Source organism: Quercus robur, chromosome 2 (assembly GCF_932294415.1).
Source record: "Quercus robur chromosome 2, dhQueRobu3.1, whole genome shotgun sequence".
NCBI lineage: Eukaryota > Viridiplantae > Streptophyta > Magnoliopsida > Fagales > Fagaceae > Quercus > Quercus robur.
Window position 1 is genome coordinate 10,184,089 of NC_065535.1, and position 17,745 is coordinate 10,201,833.

Consider the following 17,745-nt stretch of genomic DNA (forward strand, 5'->3'; position numbering starts at 1 on the left):
CGCCATCACCTCTCTTTTTTATTTATAAAATTATAAAAATGCTAATGAATGTATAGGATATGTTTTTAGAAATTTTTTTTTAGAGAATATAAAAAATCAATGAATTTTTTTGACCGTGTTATATATATATTTCTAAAAATGGTGTCAATTTAAAAAAAAAATTTATTAACAATTGTTTTAAAAATACGTTACCCATAGAATTAAGGATCAATTTAATGGGTATTTATGCATTTGTTAATGGATTGCCCAAAGATTCTTCATTCCCCAACAATTAGCATTAGATTCTAATAATAATAGACCAAAAGAGAAAGAAGGCTTGCACTACCTTTCTTTTTTATTTATAAAATTAGAGAAATGTTAATGGATGCTTTAAGTGCATTGATTTAGATATATTTTTATGGGAAAATAAAAAGTAAATAATTTTTGACAACATTTTATAATTTCCACGAAAGTAGTGTTAAAACTTTCATAAATTTTTTTATTAATAATTACTCTGAAAACACCCGTTAACGTGACCTATAAAATTAAGGATCGATGTAACGAGTATTTTATGTATTTGTTAATGGATTAACCAAAGATTCCTCATTTCTTACTAATTAGCATTAGTAAACTGAAACAAAGAGAAGGCTGACACCACCTTCCTTTTTTATTTATAAAATTAGGAAAATGTTAATAAATGCTCGAGACATTGATTTATGATATATTTTTAGAAGGATTTGGCTTACTTTCAGTGTTTTTTTAATTGAACATGTCCTTTTGTTTTTGTTTTGTTTTTTGCTTTTGTTTTTTTTGTTGAGAAACCAACTCAGCATGTATAGAATTAAAGAGCTAATAAATCAACAAGAACAACTGGGTCTAAGTTCGATGGAACATGTTCCATCCAAACTAGCAACGAAAAAGAAAGTCTCACTCTCTGGGCTAAGGAATGTGCCACAACATTTCCTTGCCTCACAGTAGAAGAGAAAGAGAAATTCCGAAGGGATCTAACAAAAAATAAAGTGTCATTGACAAGATGACCAAAAGAAGAGAAAGAAAAATCTATAATCTTAAGGGTTTTAACACCTGACTCTGAATCACCTTCAAAATAAGATTGGCAAAAACTAATCTCTTGGACGAATGTGGCTGCTCTTCTTGCTGTTAGCAACTTAAGAAAAACCATCGAAGAGGGTCTATGGATTTTTTCTGAAAGGGCAGCAATGATCTCCCCAGTGAATTTTGATTACAACTCCAATCCCCGCCTCATCAATTTCATTAAACATAGCACCATCAAAATTTGTTTTGAATTCACTTGGTTTGGGAGGAATCCAAACCTTCCTTTTACCGGATTGAACACCCTAGATTAGTTTTGGGTAGCATCATTAATTTTTTCTATCGACATCATCCTTTTGTTTTAAATATACAATGACAAATGGTAATGAGTTTTAATCTCCACATTTTATTTAGTTAGTGGGTGATGTAGCAGTCTCTGATTAAAATAAAGAAAATTCAATTTTTAAAAGTTTTGGAAGTAAGCCAAACTCTTTTTAGAAATTAAAAAAAAACAATTAATTTTTTTTACAATTTTTAATATTTTCCATGAAAATGATGTCAAATTTTTTTTTGTTGATACAAGATAGAATTCTACTCTACCCTAATCTAAGTGTATATGTGTGTGAAGTTCCTTCCTAGAGACTTGAACACCGGCCCTTGCCCCCCACACCCCACAAACACTTATACTTGTGGAGTGACCATCGCACCAAGGGTGCGCGGTGGTCCAAAATTTTTCCAAAATAATTTATTAACAATATACCTGTTAACATGACCCATGAAATTAATGATCAATTTAATCAATATTTAATGCAATTTATTAATAGACTATTGTAAGAAAGTTTTACTAACATTATATAAAAAAATAGTTAACTTTTTTTTCCCAATAAATAATGTTGTGTTAACGGGCACCGTAAGATGCTCGTTAATAACTTTTTTACAAATTTTTCTCTACTTTTTGTAATTTTTTATTATTATTTTTAACAATTTTTATCTTATTTATTAAGTAGAACCCATATAAGCAAGATTGAAGCCATGACCAACGGATCAAGTGCTCTTCTTTAATGCCGGTCAAAAAAAATAAAACCCATATAAAGAAATCTTAACATGCACAGTACTTCTTAACGTTTCTCTTTATAAAAAGACACTTCCTAAATTAATGGCGTTAATGCATCAGTTATCTTTTCCATAAATAAGGCCAGTATGAAAGTATCAGGAAAAAAGAAACCCTCGTTATTCATAGTCACTTTCCAAAATTCCCTCTTTTTCAAAAGCCTCTACTCACTGTGAGTCAAAAAATTCCCTCTCTCACTCTCACTTTCGACGAACCATATTTGTCTGCCATTATTTATATTCTATCAGATAGGATTTTTTTAAAAGATCTGGTCGCACTTCGATCGTCTCGCAATCTCTTTTGAAAATAAAAAAAAAAAAAAAAAAAAAAAAATGCAGATACATGGAGGCTCTAACTCTTAATAAGACCACACTCGAAGCAAAATTTGGTATTATTGTCCATCGTTTTGGTTAATTGTTACTTCTTCTTCTTCTTCTTTTTTTTATTATTTTTTTTAAGTGTTTATAATTTGATTTTACTCTTTGTGAAAGTGAGTTTGAAATTTGAAATCACAGAGAGCAAAACAGTAAGTTTGGATGGAGGGTCTGGTTTTAGAGGAAAAGAACGCTGGCGATTGGGCGTACAGAGGCGAAGGAGCTTGTAATCTTGTTCTTGCTTACACTGGATCCTCTCCGTCCTTTGTAAACAAAAAACACCTTACCATTCTCAAATTCTTTGCACAATTATTTTTTTACTTCAACAAGCTTTATGTATGTTCTTATGTGTGTATGTATGTGTAGGTGGGGAAAGTGATGTGGGTACAGAAGGTGCCGCGGGTCAGTCACTGGGGAGTCGGAGCCCGACGGCGTTGAGTAAGAATGAACGGGTTTTGTGGAAGGAGATAGACGGCATCAATTCATGCCCTAACAAAGAAATCGCTGCCCAACTCTATGTGGAACACATTATGTCTCCGCTAGGGGTGTTCAACCAGACCTGATACTTGATCCATCTGCCCAACCCGGCCAATCCGGCCCAAGAACCGACTGACCCGATGCCGGCAACGGTCGGCGGCAAATCCCTGATCCCAAAATCTGAGACCAGCGGGTCGGTTGACGGGTTAGAGCATGGAAACCGATTTCAACCGACCTTACCAGAAAACACACTGGAAATAGCTTTCTCTGCCGATTGAAGTAGTTTGCCGATATGATTTTGTCCGATCTGTCGAGATCCAGCGAGATCTCGTTGAGATCTGGCCTGATCTCGTCGAGATCTTGCCCGATCTCGTTGAGATCTTGCCGGATCTCTTTGAGATCGGGCCTGATCTTGTTGAGATTTGCCAAGATCTCTTCAAGTTCGGCCTAATCTCGTTGAGATCAGCCAAGATCTCTTCTAAATCCGGTCAGATCCAGCAAAAATAAGCAGATTTCGACAACCGATTCGCACAATCCGAGCCCGACCAAAAACCGATCGGAAAACTTTGAGGTCCGACCACCCGAACCATTGTCGTTGGCAGGTCGGCGGCGGATCCATTTTTAGGAGACCTGAAGTGTTTAGGTTGGGCACAAAATAGACCCGGACCGACCCGTGGACAACCCTAGTCTCCGCTGTTAGGTTCTTGCACATGGGATGAAAAATTAAAATTATTCTATTATTTAGTTTTTTTTTAATTATTTATGAGCCCTATGCACTTTTTGTATTATTCATGATCTCATTGTACTATTTCAACTAATTTTTACTTTTATTTACAGTACTTTCAGCAATAAGTTTTCAATTTCGGCAAAATAAGCGGTATCCAAATATACTCTAAATATGTTGACTCTGGGGTATGCTCTACTAATCTCACATTTTTTTTTGGGTCAAGTGAGAGTGGTTTTTTGTTAGATAGTAGCGTATAATTGTATAAATTTACAAATTTGTTATTACGTAATAATAGATAATGACAGATAAAGGAATGATGGTTGTTGCATACGAAGAAAGAGAAAAAATTAAAAAAATTGATATTTTAATAAAATGTAGTGTAAAATAGATAATATGATGTGTGGGTTTTTGAAAAGTGAGTATATAAAATAGAAAAAGTAAGTTATTATGCTAAAAAATAGAGTTTACAACCAAACGTGTTTTTAATTTAAAAGGGTCTGTTGAGTGGTTGACTACTATAAGGACAATGTACCCTTTTGTTATGCTTTACCACATTTTAACCAACCTAAAATAAAAGAGTCCCACACCCCCCCCCCCCCCAAACACCCACTTTTTGTTTAAAATGATGTCGTTTTTTAATAAATTAACAGCAAGATTCTACTAGCATATTGACATTGATGTAAGAATTTTACTAATGTGTGCCCTAAGGACAAACAATAGTATACCATTTTTGGAAAAAGTTTTGACAACTTTTTCAATTCCAGATAAAATTTTTCCAAAAACAAATTTGTTAATATATCCCCTAATTAGGGCATATATTAACCGAACCCTTGATGTAATACTTGATGAAGTAAATTGTATGTTTTATAGTCAACGGTTTGATTTAGTGCTTGTTTGGCATTGTGAACAATGTGAAGTAGAGTTTAACTGAAAAGCGCTTTAGTATTTTGACTGCGTGCCAAATTACATGCTCTATTGTTCTAGATTCATAAAGCATATAGTGAATTGTAGAGTTTTTTTTGGCTAGATGCTCCAAATTTAGTAGCTTCAAAGGAAACCCTTTAGCTCTTTTTTAGTGGTTTGGGGAATTTTTGGCTTAAAATGCTTGTTAGTGCAAAAAACTCTTTATGGCAGACTCTTAGAAATGACCCCAAACTTAGAGGATGTAATATGCCTTAGAAAGCACAGGCACTTCATTTAGGATATTGTATCCATGTCATACTGGTGTAGTACCGACCATTTTATATTATAATTTTTCAGAAATTGCTTGTGCCACCATATCGTACTGTGTTTGTGTCCGTGCTTCCTAGAATATGCCTAATTTGAATAATGATGCAAATGTGGTATAGGTGAACTTATTGATTTGCTTAAATGTTGTGTTTCTGCATTTTCCTATCAGTTGGAGCAGTTTATTGTGGACTACCTGGAAATTAGCACGTGGTTTGTCTGTTATGTGTTGCTATGGTTGATTTTGATCCTTTATAGAAAAGAAAGGAAAATTAGAATTAGATTGGCTATGTTGATATTAGGATTTTCAAAATCATATTAGATTGGGAAAATGGTTTGATGCTTGGGAACATTTTGAAATTACTAGCCTTAGTTGAAGTTTTCTGACCTTGGCTTGGATCGAATATGGCAGATGCGTGTCCTTGTATCTAGGGAATTCCTGGAGTCAATTGAGAAGAACGTTCTATGTGAGCGTCCTGCTTGGCGAGTTGATGCTGCCAAGGTTGATACAGATTGTGATTCTGCGCTCCTTATGAGTGATCATTCGCTTTTTCCTGGTAATTTCTGTCTCTTAGAATTTGGTCGAATAATTATCCTGCACTTGGTTACAATTTCTGTGTCACACGGAAATATTTACAGGTGTGCATCTCACACAAGTATCACACTTAGCAAGCAGGTAAAAAGGATCTTAGCTTTGAAACCTTTTTTTTTTTTTTTTTGGGTAAACCAACGCTGAAATAGATTAAGTACTAATAAGTCTGTTACAAAAAAGCTCGGCTTTGTCAAAAGCCAGGAAATCCTTCATCACAGGCAGTGGGTTAACAAAATTAACAAAATCCGATGAAAGGGTGGCTCCAAACTTAGCCAATGCATCAGCACATTGGTTTGCCTCCCTGAAAATGTGCTGGACATTTGTGCTATGGAATTTCTTCAATAGGGTCCTGCAATCACCAAGCAAAGGCTCTAGCATGAGATTATTTATCGAGTAATTATTGAGAAGTAAAACAATAAGCTCAGCATCAAGCTCAACACAAATGTCAGCAATTCTAAGTTGAGAAGCTAGTGTGAGACCATCCTTTAAAGCCCATAATTCTACCATGAAACCTTAGCTTATTCAAAAATCAGATGGTTACCTTACTAATATATTTTAATCTCAATTCAAATCCAGCTAATGTTTTTTTCATGCTTGTTTTAGTTGCTATTATTTAAAGCTAGCCCATTCCCTCATATTTTCACTTAAAATTTATTTGGTAAAAAATATGCAGCCCCATTAGATGGTGAGTTGCAAGATATTTGATAAATACCAATTTGTCCCAAAAGTTTAAGAGAAATGCTGAATTTAATTTTTAATCATTATTCTAACACTTTCTTTCACGTGTGGGCCTAAACTCCCTTTTAATGAGTGGGGTCTAACATGTGAGATTTTTAACATTTTAAATGGGAGGTAGGATGAAAATAGAGATCGAACTTAGAATCTCATGCTTTGATATCATGATAAATTACGGATTGTTCGAAATGGTGAATTTAATCTTTAAACCATAATTCTAACAATATTCATGTTTCAAAATAGACAACTGTTGAAGAAGGGTTGCAGGATTAAAATTCATTAGAGGATCATGCTACTGTGCATGTAGGAATTTCTAGCACTTGCTCTTTTTTTTTTGGGGGGGGGGGGGGGGGGGGGGGGTTGGGGGGGAGAAAAAAGATATACAAGAAGGCTCAATATACGCATTAGAGGTCCCTAATCCCTGGCGCACACAAATACAACCCCTCACAACCCTAGAGGATTAGGCCATCTGTCCCACATTTTGAATACAACTCTCAACCCCAAGAGGTTAGGGAACCAAAAGAGTAAAATCAGAAGCACCTATAAAATTTACCACTCACACGTATAAAAAAAATAGCATCACAGTGGTTAATGTAATTAATTTGGTCATTAATCACTATCTCGTGTTCTAGGAAGCCACCTGGATGGAAATTCTGATAGGAATTGTATACTGCCAATGGGTGGGCACCTGATTTCTTCTTAGAAATTGTAATGTGTTAAACAGCTATTTTGATCTTCCAATCAAGCACCAAAATCTCCTTCATGATCTGCATTGTGATTATGTTATTTAGTATAATATTTAAGGAAAAAGAGTGGTAGTTAATTCTGCTTTTTCCATGTTAGGTACTCTCAAAGGTGTACCCTGTATTTCTGTTGAGATAAAGGTGCACTCCCTTACTATTTAAAAAAAAATTATATTTCATAATGGTGTTAATTTTTTTTAGTGACTCTTGAGTATTGAATGATACTTTCAAATTTAATGCTTAGTAATTTAGTTCATTTCTTTTTGTTCCATTTTCCTAAAAGTAGCCCAAATGTGGATTTCTCCCCCCTTGTCCAAGATTCATATCTGAAGAAAATGCTGTTAAACGGATCATATCTCGGTACAGAATGCACCAAACCCTGAAGTTGCATCAAGGAGAGGTACTCACTCCTTCCCTCCAAAAAAAAAAAAAAATTTCTGGTTCCCTCCTTTTGTAATGGTGCTGTTGGGGTCAAGTTAGTTTTTGTCAAACCTGTATTTGTGTTTGATCCAATGGGTCAGATACCACTTTTGTATGCTTTTAAGACTCTGACCCACTCCACTTTTTATTACAGATATCAGAATTAAGTGAATACAATCCTCTCGATCTGTTCTCCAAGTCTGAGGACAAAATACACAAAGCTATCAATGATCTCTTTACCACGACACAGAATAATTTCCAGGTATTTTTGAATGGTTCTCTCATATTTGGGGGCTTGGGTGGTGGTGTAGGGAATTTAACCAAAAATTCCTAACCTGTGAGAAACAAAACAAATAGAGAAAACACACGTCAAAGAAAATAATCACACGCACAAGACAATATTTACGTGGTTCGGCAATTTGCCTACGTCCACGGAGTTGCAGGGATTTCACTATTATCAGGGAAAATACAATAGTGCATAAGAACACTCTCAAGAAACCCAAATCCCAATTACACCCTAGCACTCTCTCACAGAAAAAATAAGAATAGAAGTTGGTTGTCTCTCTTTTCTCTATTTTCTCTCATGCGGCTAGGTTAATTGGAATTACTCCTTTTCTTTAATCTCACGGCTGCACATTACTTCTCAAAACCTAATATATATATATATATATATATATATATATATGTCAAAGTCGGCTAAAAGGTGGGTTACTATTCCAAACAGGATTGGTCAAATAAGGTGGACGTGGGCTTGTGGCAATTCAAGCCACACACGGCCCACTTCAACAAATCTCCACCTTGGCTTGAATTGATCAAGCTACACAAGTAAACTCCTCCATCAGCTCCACCTTAGCCCTTAAGGGCTCACAAGCTGCAAACATCAGCCACAATACCTCCATAACACAATCCCTCATCCCTACAACTCATCCTCCTGTCCTCAAGCTAGAAGACCAATTGAAGCTGCGTACAGCTTCAACTTCTCAATAGTGACACCCTTAGTCAACATGTCTGCCGGGTTCTTAGATCCACAAATCTTCTTAAGCATTACCAGTTTATCTTCAACAAGGTAACGGATAAAGTGGTATTTTGTTTGTATGTGCTTCGACTTTGAATGAAAAGTCGAATTCTTGGCAAGAAAGATTGCACTCTGACTGTCACTGTGTAGAATGCCCATCTCCTGCTTTTTACCCAATTCATCTAAGAAACCATGTAACCAAATCATCTCTTTTCCAGCTTCAGTTGCTGCAACATACTCAGCTTCTGTACTAGACAAAGTAACAATCTTCTGTAGATTTGAAGCCCATGATATAGCTGTACCACCCAAAGTGAAAACAAACCCAGTAGTACTCTTTCTACTATCAATATCACCAGCAAAATCAGCATCTACGTAACCCTGCAGTTTCAAACTTGCACCTGTGAAACAAAGACATGTATCTGATGAACCCTTTAGATATCTCAGAATCCACTTGACTGCCTCCCAATGCTGCTTTCCAGGCCTACTCATGAATCTGCTCACAACTCCCACTGCATGTGCAATGTCTGGCCTTGTACACACCATAGCATACATCAAGCTGCCAATAGCTGAGGCATAGGGCACCTTGCTCATATGGTCCCTTTCTTCTTCTGTCTTCGGTGATTGTTCTTTGCTTAGTTTGAAATGACTACCCAAGGGTGTGCTCACTGGTTTAGCTTCATTCATGTTGAACCTGCTGAGAACTTTCTTCACATACTCTGACTATGAAAGCTTCAATGTACCATTAGCCTTGTCTCTAATGATTCTCATACCAAGGATTTGCTTTGCAGCTCCCAAATCCTTCATTGCAAACTGTTTGGACAATTGCTTCTTCAGATTATTAATCTCCTCAATGCTAGACCCTGCAATAAGCATATCATCCACATACAACAGTAATATGATGTAAGAATTGTTAAAAAACTTAACATAGCAACAGTGATCAGCTTCACATCTCTTGAACCCAATTCTATGCATAAAACTGTCAAATTTCTTGTACCACTGTCTAGGAGCTTGTTTTAGGCCATACAAGCTCTTTCTCAGTTTGCAAACTAAATTCTCTTGTCCTTGAGCAATGAACCCTTCTGGCTGAATCATGTAAAGGTCTTCCTCCAAGTCACCATGAAGGAATGCTGTCTTCACATCTAACTGCTCAAGATGTAAGTTTTCTGCAGCCACCATTCCCAGTACTAGTCTGATTGTTGACATCTTCACAACTGGAGAAAATATCTCTGTGTAGTCAATGCCTTCCTTCTGCTGGAACCCTTTAACAACTAATCTGGCCTTGTAACGTTTGCTACCATCATGCTCATTCTTTATTCTGTATACCCACTTGTTGTGCAAAGCCTTCTTTCCTACTGACAATTCAGTCAGTTCCCATGTCTGATTCCCCAACAAGGAATCCATCTCATCCTTCATGGCTAACTCCCACTTGCTTGAATTTTCATCTTGCAAGGCTTCATCATAACACTCTGGCTCACCACCATCAGTCAACAGTAGATAATTTAAAGTGGGTGAATAACGCAGTGGAGGTCTAATGTTCCTGGAAGATCTGCGGACTTCAGCTACAGGTGTACTCAGATCTACCTGTGAATTTACATTCTCCTTATCTTCTTCACCCCTTTTCTGGACAGTACCTTCAGTCAATTCATCTAAGTTGACAAACTCAGATTTCTTCTGATCTATCTCTGTAATATTTGACACTACAGTTAACCTGTCCTTATACATAACCTGTTCATTAAATATCACATTTCTACTTCTGATGATTTTCCTGTTTTGTTCATCTCAAAACCTATAGCCAAATTTCTCATCACCATAGCCAATGAAAAAACATATTTTAGACTTTGCATCAAGTTTACTACGAGCATCAGAATCAATATGAACATAAGAAACACAACCAAAAACTTTTAAGTGTGAAAACTTTACCTCTTTACCGCTCCAAACCTCCTCAGGAAGTCTGAACTCCATGGGAACTGAAGGTCCTCGGTTTATCAGGTAAGCTGCAGTACTAACAGCATCAGCCCAAAAAGTTTTTGGTAGTCCAGCATGCAACCTCATACTCCTAGCACGCTCATTGAGAGTTCTGTTCATGCGCTCAGCCACACCATTCTGTTGTGGTGTCCCAGGAATGGTCTTCTCCATCCTAATTCCCTGTGCAGCACAATACTCACTGAACCCTCCATCTATATACTTTCCTCCATTATCTGATCTCAAACATTTTACTTTTAAACCTGTTTCTGTCTCAACCATGGCCTTCCACTTCTTAAAGGTTTCAAATACATCAGATTTATTTTTCAGAAAATAAACCCATACCTTTCTGCTTGAGTCATCAATAAAAGTGATGTAGTACCTTGAACCTCCAAGGGATGCAACCGGAGAAGGCCCCCACAAATCAGTGTGTACTAACTCCAATTTTTCAGCCTTCGGTGTCCTGCCAGTTTTCAAGAAGCTCACCTTTTTCTGCTTTCCTAAGATGCAACTTTCACACATGTCAAAATCAATGGACTTCAATTCTGGTAGTTTTCCTTTTGACAGCAGCATCTTTATCCCTTTCTCACTCATGTGACCAAGTCTGCGGTGCCATAGGCTTGTATCAGTACTTACATCAGCAACTGCAATTGTGTCTCTTGGACTTGAGGTCATGTACAGAGTACCAGTTTTCTTTCCACGAGCCAATACCCTAGCTCCCTTTGTAACCTTCCAAGTACCACCAACAAATAGTATTGCATGCCCTTCATCATCAAGTTGTCCAACAGAAATCAGATTCCTCCTTAGGTCAGGAATATGTCGAACCTTCTCCAGTAACCAAACAGACCTATTGGGCAACAATATCCGAACATCTCCCATACCCACAACATCCAAGGCTGAACCATCAGCCAAATACACCTTACCAAAATCACCTGCAACATAATTCTGTATGATTTCTCGGTGTGGAGTGGTATGAAACGAAGCTCCTGAATCCAAAACCCAATCATCAAGTGGACTGTCTACTGCAAGAAGTAATGCATCCTGTACCTCTTCTGTTACAACATTAGCAGAATCATCTTCATTCTTCTTCTTAGGACTTTTGCATTGATTCCTAAAGTGACCTGTTTTCCCACAATTCCAGCATTGTACTTGTTGGCTTGATCTAGATTTACTTCTGTTCCGATTAGAATTTTTGGATTTTGATCTGCCCCGATTTGAATTTCTGTTATTACCTCTGCCTCTTGTCTCAAGGTTTAGGGCAGAACCAGATCCTGAGGATTCACCTGCATCTCTTCTGCGAATCTCCTCAGCCAGAATTAAATCTCGTATATCATTGTACTTGAGTTTTTCTTTTCCTGTAGAATTGCTTACTGCCATCCTCATTGCCTCCCAACTGTTTGGCAAAGAAGCCAAGACGATCAGAGCACGAATCTCATCATCAAAATCAATTTCTACAGACGACAATTGATTTGTGATAGTATTAAATTCATTTAGATGTTGTGCTACTGATGCATTCTCTGCCATCTTCAGATTGAACAGTTTCTTCATCAAGTGCACTTTATTGTTTGCTGACGGCTTTTCATACATACCAGACAAAGCCTTCATCAGATTTGCTGTGGTCTTCTCCTTTACAACATTGTGTGCAACAGACCTAGACAGAGTTAACCTAATAACTCCCAATACCTGTCTATCAAGAAGAGCCCATTCCTCAGCCTTCATAGCCTCAGGTTTTGTCCCCAAAAGAGGCAAATGCAATTTCCTCCCATAGAGATAATCTTCAATCTGCATCCTCCAATATGTGAAGTCTGTGCCATCAAACTTTTCTATTCCAGACGCCTTTCCTGCTTCCTCTGCCATTGCTCCCACTCAAACCTAACCCTAGGCTCTGATACCAGTTGTAGGGAATTTAACCAAAAATTCCTAACCTGTGAGAAACAAAACAAATAGAGAAAACACACGTCAAAGAAAATAATCACACGCACAAGACAATATTTACGTGGTTCGGCAATTTGCCTACGTCCACGGAGTTGCAGGGATTTCACTATTATCAGAGAAAATACAATAGTGCATAAGAACACTCTCAAGAAACCCAAATCCCAATTACACCCTAGCACTCTCTCACAGAAAAAATAAGAATAGAAGTTGGCTGCCTCTCTTTTCTCTATTTTCTCTCATGCGGCTAGGTTAATTGGAATTACTCCTTTTCTTTAATCTCACGGCTGCACATTACTTCTCAAAACCTAATATATATATATATATATATATATATATATATATGTCAAAGTCGGCTAAAAGGTGGGTTACTATTCCAAACAGGATTGGTCAAATAAGGTGGACGTGGGCTTGTGGCAATTCAAGCCACACACGGCCCACTTCAACAGGTGGTGCAGACAGTACGAATGTTGTGACTAGTGAAGCATTTGAAGATGCACTCAAGCCTGTCATTAGGGCAGATAGTGGCCTGCGCACAAAGAATTTCCTACAGCTTGTTTCCGAGGCAGTTTATAAGTCTGGAATACTGGATCAGCTTCTTGAGGTCCAGAAGCTGGACAATTTTGACATAGAAGGAGCAATTCGTGCTTATTATGACATTATTTCTGAGTCTTGTCCAGTATGTGGAGAATTTGGTGAAGAAGAAGTATCACATAGATATACCTCTTTGCATTCCATTCCTATGGATGAAAGCTTGAAGATTGTGAAGGACTATTTGGTAGCTGCAACTGCAAAGGACTGTAGTCTGATGATTAGTTTTAGACCAAGGGCAGATGGGGATTTGGGATCTCCATATAATGAAGTACACCTAGAGTCAATCAACCAAACTTTTGATTACAAGGTAGGCGGCTCTTGACATTTGAGGATTTCATATAAGGCCAGTCTTGCATCTTATTATCATGATGTCCTGAAAATTCCTTTTATTTTATTTTATTATTGCTCAGGAGAAGTGGAATTATTGAGAAAATTGATATCAGGGCCAAAAGTTTGTTATTATATGATTTCGTAAAAATCATAAGTAAAATCAAATTGTTTCTAACATATTAACTAAGTTAATTTCTAAGTTGAAAGTTGAATTTCTCAACTACAAGGTGTCATTTTTCATGACATTGACGTCTTACTTGAGTTGCAATTTTCTAGGCATTTTTCATTGACCTGGATTTGAAACCTTTGAAGAAGATGGGCGAATATTATGTAGGGGTGTGCATAGGTCGGGTTTAGTTGGGTTAAGGAGATTTTTTGACCCAACTCACCATGGTGTGTCAAAAAAAATTTAACCCAACTCAACCCATCACATTGGTCCAACCCAACCCAACCCACATGGGTCAGGTTGGGTTGGGTTGAACCCATGGGTTTGACAAATTTTATTATTATTATTATTATTAAGTTGAATAGAAAAAAATATAAATATAAATATATTAAAAAAACCCAAAGATTAGTATCAATATAACTCCTTAAAAACAAACAACACTAATGATTAAACAACAATAGTAATTTACTAGGGTTTATATGAACTAATTGGCTTTTATATAGGATAGGAAGAGGTAGTTATTTTATAAAATTTATTAATTATATAATATACTTTAAATATATGGGTGGGTCGGGTTGGGTTTGGTGGCTTTGGAATTTTATGATCTAAACCCAACTTGACCCAATATCAAAAAAATTTTCGTAACCCAACCCAACACACCAAGCCCTAAAAACCGACCCAACCCGATGGGTTGGGTTGGGTCAGGTCAATTTTGGTGGGTTGGTTGCACACCTCTAATTATAAGTTAGACAAGAAGATAGTGAGCTGCTATACTAAGATGGTGGACACAGAACAAGAAGCAGATGAAGCCACAAGCATGGAGGCTTATACTACTAATAAAAATTCAATATAATGCCATGGAGGATAATTTTCTATTGAAGATTCTATTGGTAAGTGTGTTGGGACATATGTGAATCATGTTAAGAACATATGTCATTTAGAATCGGTTAATTCTTTGACAAATGACAAAACGCACTTTACTTGTAATTGAGTAAATCTAGGATGGGTCTAGTACTTCAAGAAACATGTTGTTCAAGCCAAGTATTAAAACCATGAAGATTGGACCAAGAAACAAGTGAAGAAAAGATGTTCATTAAAGCTGGACAAATTCTCGACAGCTGCTCGACAGATATATCTATCGAATCTTGACAGATATATCTATCAAGGTCTCGACAGATAGTTCGACAGTTATATCTCTTGAGAATTAAGAAATCATAATTTCCAGATCTAATTTTTGGCCCATGTTGACATGTATGTGTAGGGTTTCTTTTCTCACAACCCTAGACATATATAAGGGTTATTTTAAAAGCCATCACATAAGAGAATACAAGGAGAACACATGCAAAAAGTGACTGAGTGCCTTATTCTCTCTGAAAGAAATTACTGTGTATTTGTGTCTTAGGGTTTTGTAATCAAGTGTTTCTTAATCTTCATTATTGATGAAGTAAAAAACTTTGCAGCCAACATCCTTCTCAAGTTGGTGGTTAGTCACGTACTTGGATCCGTACATCGATTGGTTAGTCATGTACTGGATCCGTGCAAAAGGGTGGCGTTCATATATTGAAGAGTTCAGAGATTTTGAAACAATAGAAGGTTTCTGTTGTAAGTTCATCTACGGAGATTGTAGAGTCTAGGGACAAAACTTTTGTACTAGAACTGAAACTGAAACTTTTCTTTATTATAGTGGTTTGCTTTTCGGGAAGGTTTCCCTCTAGGTTTTTTACTGTGAAACTAGTTTATTTCATTGGTTTTCCTAGGTCATCATATCTTGTCTTATTTATTATTCCGCTGTGTATGATATTGACATGATATTGATGTTTGTTTGTTAATTCTATTAACAGGGGTCTAAACTTCCCAACAAAGTGCTTCTCTACCTTGATCTTGCTGAAATGTTGATCAAATGGCTTCTTTACCTCGATCTAACTCACTATCTTTTTGTCTAACTCATAATATTTGCCCATCTTTGAAGAAGATAAGCGAATATTATGAGTTAGACAAGAAGATTGTGAGCTGCTATACTAAGATGGACACAGAACAAGAAGCAAATGAAGCCACAAGCATGGTGGCTTATACTACTAATAAAGATTCAATAGAATGCCATGGAGGATAATTTTCTGCTGAAGATTCTATTGGTAAGTACAAGTAGTTTGATAGGGCATTCTTTTACGCAACTGTTATTATGTTTGTAGTGGTGCAGGTGAGAACTGCTCATTTCATCCTATGGTTGAGGCAATCAGATTTTCCTTTATAAAATGTTTTTCTTTTGTATTCTTTTCTTGGTAATTTACACTTATTATTAGTCGCGTTTTTTCTTCCTCTCTTCCCCCTTCCCTTTTGTGCTATGCTGCCACATGAAGGATTTATAATACTAGTCAAAGTTAAATCTCCATAATGATCTTTGTTTCTAGTGTTTGCATCTTGGGCGTTGGTGCAGGAGGAAGTTTATTTGGTTTAAGAATGCAAAACCCCCTTTTTCCAATCTTTTTATTTTATGTATTGCAGAGTGCCTTGATTGGAATTTTATTGCTGCATGCAACATTCTGTCCATACTTTAGATTTGATGCTCGTAGATGGGTTACTATCTTGACTGTATTATTCCTACCAAAATAGTCTAGAATTTCTTTGTGATTTGTCAAGAAATGCTGTAGTTATATAATTGTCAATCAGTTTTGTAGTGCATCAAAGAGCTTACCATGCAGATGCATTAGAAAGATTGATTATATTGCATCTAAATGCATGCCTACATTTTGTAATTGTATTAACATATATGGTTTCCTTATTATATTTGATGAGGGCTTAATTATACCAGAGAAGAAAGTGACAGAACAGTTTTGGGCTTGACAGGGAAAGTGATATATCAGCTACTTCAGTGCCATTCCATCCATGCTCACATGTCCTATAAATGCATACAGCTGGATTCCATATTGACCATGCCATGTAGAAATTTAGAAAAAATTGATTTACTGTTTTAGGTGGACCTCTTTTTGAAGTAAAACAATTGAACTTGAAACAGCCCTGCAAACCCAAATTGAATTAAGTTCTAGATGGAATGGTTTAAAATCAGCTTGGGGGAGGAACTTCTTATTCAAATACTCAAAGCTCCTTTTGGGCCTAGTGTCAAGGCCAAATGTGCCTGAGATGGTATAAGTGCAAGTTTTACTGGACCTTTTGACTGGTTATGGTGGCAGAGCACAGAGGCAAATTGCCTAGATTATGGAAAAGTGACGCTTTAGGTTTTTAGTTTTAGATGCCCTTGTGTTTGAGGTATTTTACTTTTGCCACCATGGGAGCGTACATTGGAACTCTGCTGCCATTTATGGTTTTGATATCTTTCAAATGATTCCATTCTCTTGAATCTGTTTATATTAAGGACAGTTTAAAATTTCTATGGAAAATCTAAACTCTAATAACAATGCATCTTAAGCATGAAGTAGTTCATTTCATTACTTATTTCAAATTACTTAAAGCTGGTTAAATTTTACAACATTCCTTTTTTTTTTTTAGTTGAGTAAATATTTTTAGAATGTTCCTAGAATTGTATATTGTTTTCTTTTTCAAAAAAGGTTTTCTTTTGAGCTTTTACGAAATAATTTATGGGCATTTTGAGGTATTGTTCCTTCAACAATTGTCTAAGTATTAAAGATTCCCAATATTTATGGATAATTCAGCTTGAAATGAATATTGTGGGCAGTAAGATTGAAAGAATATCCCTGTTGGGTCTCAGATTGGGGGTACGATAGTTCATGTTTCTAACTGCATTTTGAACTGTCCATTTTTACAGAGCACATTATTGATTATACAGGAATCAGTTATTCACACACAGCCTCACTGCCTCACAGTCACAGACACTCAGAGAGAGAGAGAGAGAGAGAGAGAGAGTCTCCAATTCTCAAATAAACAAACAGTGCTCAAAATTCAAACGGTTCCTTATTCTTTCCGATAAGGCCATTGTTATTTCCAATGGCCTCGTCGACTTCAGTCCCAGCTGCTTCCCTCTGCACCACTCGCGGCCTCTCTCTCCTTACCCTCACGCGCCTCGCCCTCAGAACTACATCGCTCACTACCAGGAGGAGCTCTCTGAAGACTCGCATTTGCGCCAAACTTGCCGACAAGACCGAGTTGAAGTATAACAAAGTCGGGGACTCCGACCTCGTTATTAGCGAAATCACTTATGGAACTGTAAGAAAATTCTCACAAACGTTTTAAATTTTAGTTCTTATTAATTAGTTGTTGTGAGAAATTGCATGTTAGTGAAGTGTGTTTTTTTGGTGGGCTATATTTCTTTTTCAGATGACATTTGGAGAGCAAAAT

At 36.7% G+C, this 17,745-nt stretch overlaps 1 pseudogene; it reads left to right on the forward strand.

Annotated features, from left to right (window-relative positions):
- Positions 1-2,539: 2,539 nt before the first annotated feature.
- LOC126712287 (inositol-pentakisphosphate 2-kinase-like) lies at positions 2,540-17,302 on the forward strand (annotated as a pseudogene).
- The last annotated feature ends 443 nt before the right edge of the window (positions 17,303-17,745 follow it).